Raw genomic sequence first — 8,434 nt, 5'->3', positions numbered from 1 at the left:
GGTTTGGATGTACCGTGCACTATTCAGTGTCCCCTCGACGATCACCAGTGGTGTACGGCCAGTGTAGGAGATCGCTCCCCACACCATGATGCCGGGTGTTGGCCCTGTGTGCCTCGGTCGTATGCAGTCCTGATTGTGGCGCTCACCTGCACGGCGCCAAACACGCATACGACCATCATTGGCACCAAGGCAGAAGCGACTCTCATCGCTGAAGACGACACGTCTCCATTCGTCCCTCCATTCACGCCTGTCGCGACACCACTGGAGGCGGGCTGCACGATGTTGGGGCGTGAGCGGAAGACGGCCTAACGGTGTGCGGGACCGTAGCCCAGCTTCATGGAGACGGTTGCGAATGGTCCTCGCCGATACCCCAGGAGCAACAGTGTCCTTAATTTGCTGGGAAGTGGCGGTGCGGTCCCCTACGGCACTGCGTAGGATCCTACGGTCTTGGCGTGCATCCGTGCGTCGCTGCGGTCCGATCCCAGGTCGACGGGCACGTGCAACTTCCGCCGACCACTGGCGACAACATCGATGTACTGTGGAGACCTCACGCCCCACGTGTTGAGCAATTCGGCGGTACGTCCACCCGGCCTCCCGCATGCCCACTATACGCCCTCGCTCAAAGTCCGTCAACTGCACATACGGTTCACGTCCACGATGTCGCGGCATGCTACCAGTGTTAAAGACTGCGATGGAGCTCCGTATGCCACGGCAAACTGGCTGACACTGACGGCGGCGGTGCACAAATGCTGCGCAGCTAGCGCCATTCGACGGCCAACACCGCGGTTCCTGGTGTGTCCGCTGTGCCGTGCGTGTGATCATTGCTTATACAGCCCTCTCGCAGTGTCCGGAGCAAGTATGGGGGGTCTGACACACCGGTGTCAATGTGTTCTTTTTTCCATTTCCAGGAGTGTAGTATAGAGTCTGCAGGTTTTTTTTTTTTTTTTTGTTTTTTTTTTTTTTGCGCCCGTCTTTTTGACTGATGGTCTGCTGGACTTCGGCAGTTCACTTACGTAATAAAATGGAACACATGCAGTCTTCGTTTTGATGTTATCTCATTATATTGCAACAAGTTTCGGTGACTCAATACACCATCTTCAGGTCTTAACTGACGCTGAGGGGGAATTCCAATCGTATACGCGATCCCATCAGTGGGCACATCTATGAACTCGCTTCAACAGAACACTGTAAAAGCGATGTTGTGGCTACAACCATCAGCTACCAGCTAGAGTTGGTTGCACACACATCGCTTTTACGGTATCCTACGGAAGCCAGTTTATAGATGTGGCCACTGATGGGTCGTGTATAAACTGGCTGCAGTATGATAAAATAGCATCAAAACGACAGCTGCAGGTGTTTCATTTTACTGCGTAGAACCCGGAGGTGTCCCCTTTGTAATTTTTTTGAGCTTCTTCAGAATTTCATTCACCTCTCATATTTTACCATGACTCATCCACAGTTACATTGTAGGCGCTGTGGTATCCTGGAGTTTTATAGCTCATCAACTCTTTCGGTTCACTATCGTTGATATGCTGTCTCAACCGCACATAGTTTTGTGACTCTGCTTTGTAGGTGCCTCCCGGTTATTCTGCATAAATGGCACTGCACTCCTAATACATTACGCACACTTCTTTTAAGAGATTGCTGGAGAAGCACATCTTCCTCTGCATCCGGTAGTATTATAGAAAACTGTTCTGACGTCACAGCGCTATTCGTTTGCCAAAGCCCTCAATGCACCTATATTACTGGGAACTGTGTCTCAGTTTCATTTTCTTTGGTTTTGTTTCTGCTGGACTTCTCCCGGTCTGTTAGTCTGTTTTCACATTCTTTGGCGTGGAAAAAGCATTTTAGTTAGAATGAAATTTTCACTCTACAGCGGAGTGTGCGCTGATATGAAACTTCCTGGCAGATTGAAACTGTGTGCCAGAGCGAGACTCGAACTCGGGACCTTTGCCATTCGTGGGCAAGTGCTCTACCAACTGGAAGGTACGAGACGAGGTACTGGCGGAATTAGAGCTGTGAGGACGGTGTCTCAGTCGTACTTGGGTAGCTCAGTTGGTAGAGCACTTGCTCACGAAAGGCAAAGGTCCCGAGTTCGAGTCTCGGTCCGGCACACAGTTTTAATCTGACAGGAAGTTTCAGCATTGTAGTTATCTCTTTTCCCCCTCGACGTTAGCGTCACTAATGGGGCTAGGACAGATAAACCGGGCAATAAGGAGCAGTTCTGAACTGATTATTGACTCGATTCAACGTGTGCGTGTACCGGTCGATGTGACCAGATGACAGACATATCGTAGACGTTATTTGCTGACACGCTGAGAGGAAACAGACGATATAAAAAGCTTAAAAAAGCTAAAAAAATGTTATAGCGAAAATCTTTTAATAGTCGTGATCACAACTGAGTAACATTTTGTGATTACTAATTTCGGCTGTTCTAGCATCCTCAGAGCTGAAATGGGAACAGATAATTCTACATAAGGAGAAAAAGACTACAAAGATTTACAACTGTAGAAAGTATAAACGAGTCCAATGCATGCCGGCTGTCAATTCGAGTGCAGTGTCGTAATATTAGATAAAGACTCATTGTCATCAACATAGCAATACTTCACATACAGGGTCTCTCAGGAGGAATCGTCAGTATTCATAGATATGACAGGAACAATCATTCGGACAAAAAAGTCCACTAACATGGGTTCTAAAACACATACCTAAAGAGCTACAAGCACTTCTTCAATACTGAGAAACGAATCCCTTCAACAGCAGGCCCTTTGATTTACATATTTTGAGACATTATAATATGGGCCAAAACAAGAAAAAAGTGACCGTCAAACGTGTGCTCTAAAGTACATGCCTTAAGAGTCATGAGCACTTGTTCGCCTTCGCTACTGTGGAACACATCTCATCTGCTGAACAGATGCTCACATCTCCTTAGGTATGCATTTTAGAGCACGTGTTTACCAGACTTTTTTGCTGCAAATGATCGTTCCTGTGTGTTGTTCCGTATCAATGGTTGTAATTTTCTGAGCATAATGGTACACCCTAACTTGGAGGTTACATTCACCAAGCTGATGCCCAACACACCAACTTACTTCCCCATTTGTATATCGGGCATATTATGGCCAATTTCCATTCCTATGGCAACGTCTCATTCTTTCATATCAAATGGATCAGTTTGTATCCCTTTAAGTGCAAGATCTAATCACGTATTTGACTGATCATCCTATTATCCTGTTCTCCCCTCAAACATTGTTGTTTATGGGCTTTTAATTGCCATTTTCACATCTTCTTCAGTCATTTCCCGCTCTTCTTCATCTAACCTTTTCTCCTTAGCGTCTGTAGGTGGCATGTAATCAGGGTCTTGGAAGTCCAAGATTCTGAGAATATTCTCACCATCTTTCTACAGTTCTTTCCTTGTCATTTTGAAGTTTCCTACTTATCTCTAATTAAAAAGTTTGAGCTATGAAATCCACTTTTCCGATTTTTGATGCATTGAAAACTTTGAATTTTCTCATTTCGAGGGTATTCAAGGGCGACCTGTTCATTCTTTATTTAAGACAACCGGTTTCTGTCATCTTCATGTCTGTAAGAAAGTGCATATACCTGGGAGATGTCTCATAAGTTAAGATGTAACATCTGATATAAAAGTGTTAGTTTGGTATTATAAAAGCCGGAAGTGGTCCTGCATATTTACAGACCTTAAAATCTTTTGTTGTAATACATGTTCATTTCACGGTGAACTTCACGCACAAGATGACAGGTGTATAAAACAGCACATTTTAAAAGATTCGTCATCGTTAAAATATTTAAAAACATAAAGCACCTTCTGCAAAAGGCCATGTCCATACACATATTGCTCACACATGCTTATTACATCATATAAACACGGTACACAATAGTACGTCCGTTTGCATATGCTGGACATATTCTAAACAGTAACGAACCATCAATTAGGACGATTCACAAACAACAACTTAAGTACACATGCGATTCCAAAAACGTTATCGTGGAAGCAGGGGCCAGGAGGTGCTGGTGAAAAAACACACATTGATAAGGTTATCTTTTATTTTAAAAGGCTTTCTCAGTAATAAATTTTTAAGTCTGGCATTTCTTTAAAAAAAAAAATTTCAAAACATTTTCAAATAGCTTGACAATTTTCATTATGAAAAGGAGATTACTAGGTATGACATTAACAACTTGCCAATAATGAGATTTTAATATAAGACAACAGTAAAAAAACTCTTTTAAAAATAGCTCTATGTTAAGGATATTGCAAGGTTTGACGTTAACAATAAGAAGCTTTTAAACTTGTTATATCAATAAGGGAACAACTACAAAAAAAAATTAAGTAGCTAGCTCGTACTAAGCAAAAATAGTTGTCTCTCGGCAGTTACATAACTTATATTTGTTACAAGATAAATGTGAACAAGCCAGCACACAAATCTTCACAATGAAGGCAGTTCCCCAAAAATATTTTCCTTAGCTCGGTGAGAGAGTGACACGTGTAAAGTGGCCCAAATCACAATAGGCGGAATAGTTACTGGTACTCTAGAGAGCCATAGCAGATCAGCCCCAAGGCTTCCATTACAAGCCGCCTCCTCCCCGAGTTACTCAAAATCAGAAGATGTAGCAAGGGCGGTGCCTGCACAGACTCCGAACCACAAACACGCGACACCGACCCTAAATCACCCAATCGAGGTGTGAATGAAACGGCCCAAGAAGCAATTACCTCATTCCCGCGTACAGGCAAACGAAAACTGTAGTGGGAAGCCCCCAACAAAACCACAGGTGAAGAAACTCATACACTTGACTAGAACTTGAAAAACCCCTTTTTATATATATATATATATATATATATATATATATATATATATATATATATATATATAGGGTGTTACAAAAAGGTAAGGCCAAACTTTCAGGAAACATTCCTCACACACAAAGAAAGAAAATATGTTATGTGGACATGTGTCCGGAAACGCTTACTTTCCATGTTAGAGCTCATTTTATTACGTCTCTTCAAATCACATTAATCATGGAATGGAAACACACAGCAACAGAGCGTACCAGCGTGACTTCAAACACTTTGTTACAGGAAATGTTCAAAATGTCCTCCGTTAGCGAGGATACATGCATCCACCCTCCGTCGCATGGAATCCCTGATGCGCTGATGCAGCCCTGGAGAATGGCGTATTGTATCACAGCCGTCCACAATACGAGCACGAAGAGTCTCTACATTTGGTACCGGGGTTGCGGAGACAAGAGCTTTCAAATGCCCCCATAGATGAAAGTCAAGAGGGTTGAGGTCAGGAGAGCGTGAAGGCCATGGAATTGGTCCGCCTCTACCAACCCATTGGTCACCGAATCTGTTGTTGAGAAGCGTACGAACACTTCGACTGAAATGTGCAGGAGCTCCATCGTGCATGAACCACATGTTGTGTCGTACTTGTAAAGGCACATGTTCTAGCAGCACAGGTAGAGTATCCCGTATGAAATCATGATAACGTGCTCAACTGAGCGTAGGTGGAAGAACTAAAATGAGCTCTAACATGGAAATTAAGCCATTCCGGACACATGTCCACATAGCATCTTTTCTTTATTTGTGTGTGAGAAATGTTTCCTGAAAGTTTGGTCGTACCTTTTTGTAACACCCTATATATATATATATATATATATATATATATATATATCAGTACTCAACTTCTCACACTCCACCACAGCGCCGGGAACACGTTGCACTTCCAAATGCTCGTCAGAGCCAACCGCTGCCAGTGGTTTCAACTGCGATGAGAAGACAGAAGACATACGGTCCCACGCGCTGATCTCCTGCACCACGGCTTCTAAGCTTCATAAGCCACGTAGATGCGGGTAAGGCAGACTTAGCCCCTGACAGCCAAGAGGTCGGGCAAAGCACGTGGCGAGCAGTTGACGACCCCCAACAGCGGGGCCCCGCTCGCGCCACCACCTCTCTCGGTCACAACCCAGTACGTACTCCTCGATCGTCACGCGGCCGTACGCTTGCTCCACCTCCCGCCAGAGGGCGATAGCGATCCAAACAGTGCGCCAAACAGAAAGCACCACCGCAAACACTTGACGCGAAGGCGAAAGCACTCCGCCTGGCACGCTTTTCGAAGAGCCGGACACAACTACGGCTCAAGTGCCAATCCACTTTAAATGTTGTATATTGTACAACCGATAGGTATTATTGCAAAGATAACATTTGTATGCATACATAGCTCAACAGAGCAGAGTATGACTTGTGTATATCTGTAGAAAGTTTTTGAAGTAAAGCTGTGTCTAGCCAAGAATAGTTCTATACGTATTATGCTTTGTTGGTGTCTACTGAACCTAAGCATTAGCAGGTTTGATTTTTCGTTGCCGTGGGTGCATGTTTCCCGGTGCCTCCCTCCCACCTGCACCCGTCGAATCTACGGCAGGCAAACCTCATAGCAACAACGTAATAACCTATTGCAGAAAAATACCTTGATTTTGCTGTAACACATGCAGAAAGCGCCAAAGAAACTGGTATAGGCATGTCTGTTCAAATACAGATATATGTAAACATGGAGAATACGGCGCTGCGGTCGGTATCAGCTATATAAGACAACTAGTGTCTGGGGCTGTTGTTACACCGGTTACTGCTGCTACGAAGGCAGGTTATCAAGATTTTAAGTGAGTTTGAACGAATTGTTATAGTCGGCGCATGAGCGATGAGTCACAGCATTTCCGAGATAGCTATGAAGTGGGGATTTTCACGTACGACCGTTTCACGAGTGTACTGTGAATATCAGGAATCCGGTAAAACATGAAATCTCCGACATCACTGCGGCCGGAAAAGGATCCTGCAAGAACGGAACCAACGACGACCAAAGAGAATCGTTCAACGTGACTGAAGTGCAACTTTCCGCAAACTGCTGCAGATTTCAGTGCTGAGTCATCAAGGCCCACTCGTGTATCCTCGATGACTGCATGACAAAAGGCTTTATACCTCGCCAGGGCCGTCCAACACCGACAATGGAGTGTTGATGACTGAAAACATGTTGCCTGGTAGGACGAGTCTCGTTTGAATAGAGTGGATGGAGGTGTACTTGTATGGAGACAACCTTATGAATCCATAGAACCTGCATGTCAGCAGGAGACTGATAAAGCTGGTGGAGGCTCTGTAATGATGTGAGCGTGGGCAGTTCGAGTGATGTGGGACCCCTGATACATCTAATTACGACTCTGATATGTGACACGTACGTAAGCATCCTGTTTAATCACCTGCATCCATTCACGTCAATTGTCATTCAGAAGGACTTGGGCAAATTGAGCAGGACTATACGACACCCCATACGTCCAGAATTGCTATAGAGTGGCTCCACGAACACTCTTCTGAGTTTGAACACCTCCGCTGGCCGCCAGACTCCCCAGACATGAACATTATTAAGCGTATCTGTGATTCCTTGCAACGTACAGTTCAGGAGTGATCTCGCATCGTACTCTTACGGGTTTATGTACAGACGTACAAGCTTCATGGTGTCAATGCCCTCCAGCACTACTTCAGACATTAGTCGAGTCCAGTCCACGTCGAGTTGCAGCACATTTGCGTGCTCTTGGGGCTCTTCAGGACTCTACAGTGTAAGAAAGTGTAAAGGGGATTGTGAGAATTAAATATGAGTTTCAGTCGTTAGTAAAGTAAATTTTTGTAATCTTTACTAAAGGCCACTCACTAAAATAGTTCATTTTAAATATGAAAAGAGAAGTTTTACGATACGTTACACAGTTCTGATGTAAAAGCCATCTAGTGGCTGCAACACACTATACAAATGTTATCTTGCAATAATACCTTCCAGTTGCACTTTATACGCCATTTAATGTGGATTCACACTGTTTAGAATACGTCCAGCATATGTAAACAGATGAGCTATTGTGTACCGTGTTTGTACGATGTAACAAGCATCTGTGAGCAATATGTATATGGACATGGCCTTTTGCACAAATTGTTTTACGTTTTTAAATATTTTAAAACTGACGAACCTTTTGTAATGTGCTAATTTTTTATCCACATGAGACTTTGTGCGTGAAGTTTGGCATAAAATAAAGATATTTTACAATAAAAAGATTTATATAAAATGTTACATCTTAACTTTCTTACATTTACATCTACATCTACATCTACATTTATATTCCGCAAGCCACCCAACGGTGTGTGGCGGAGGGCACTTTACGTGCCACTGTCATTACCTCCCTTTCCTGTTCCAGTCGCGTATGGTTCGCGGGAAGAACGACTGTCTGAAAGCCTCCGTGCGCGCTCTAATCTCTCTAATTTTACATTCGTGATCTCCTCGGGAGGTATAAGTAGGCGGAAGCAATATATTCGATACCTCATCCAGAAACGCACCCTCTCGAAACCTGGCAAGCAAGCTACACAGCGATGCAGAGCGCCTCTCTTGCA

Source organism: Schistocerca serialis, chromosome 1 (assembly GCF_023864345.2).
Source record: "Schistocerca serialis cubense isolate TAMUIC-IGC-003099 chromosome 1, iqSchSeri2.2, whole genome shotgun sequence".
Taxonomy (NCBI): Eukaryota; Metazoa; Arthropoda; class Insecta; order Orthoptera; family Acrididae; genus Schistocerca; species Schistocerca serialis.
Note: the sequence above shows the minus strand (reverse complement) of the source record.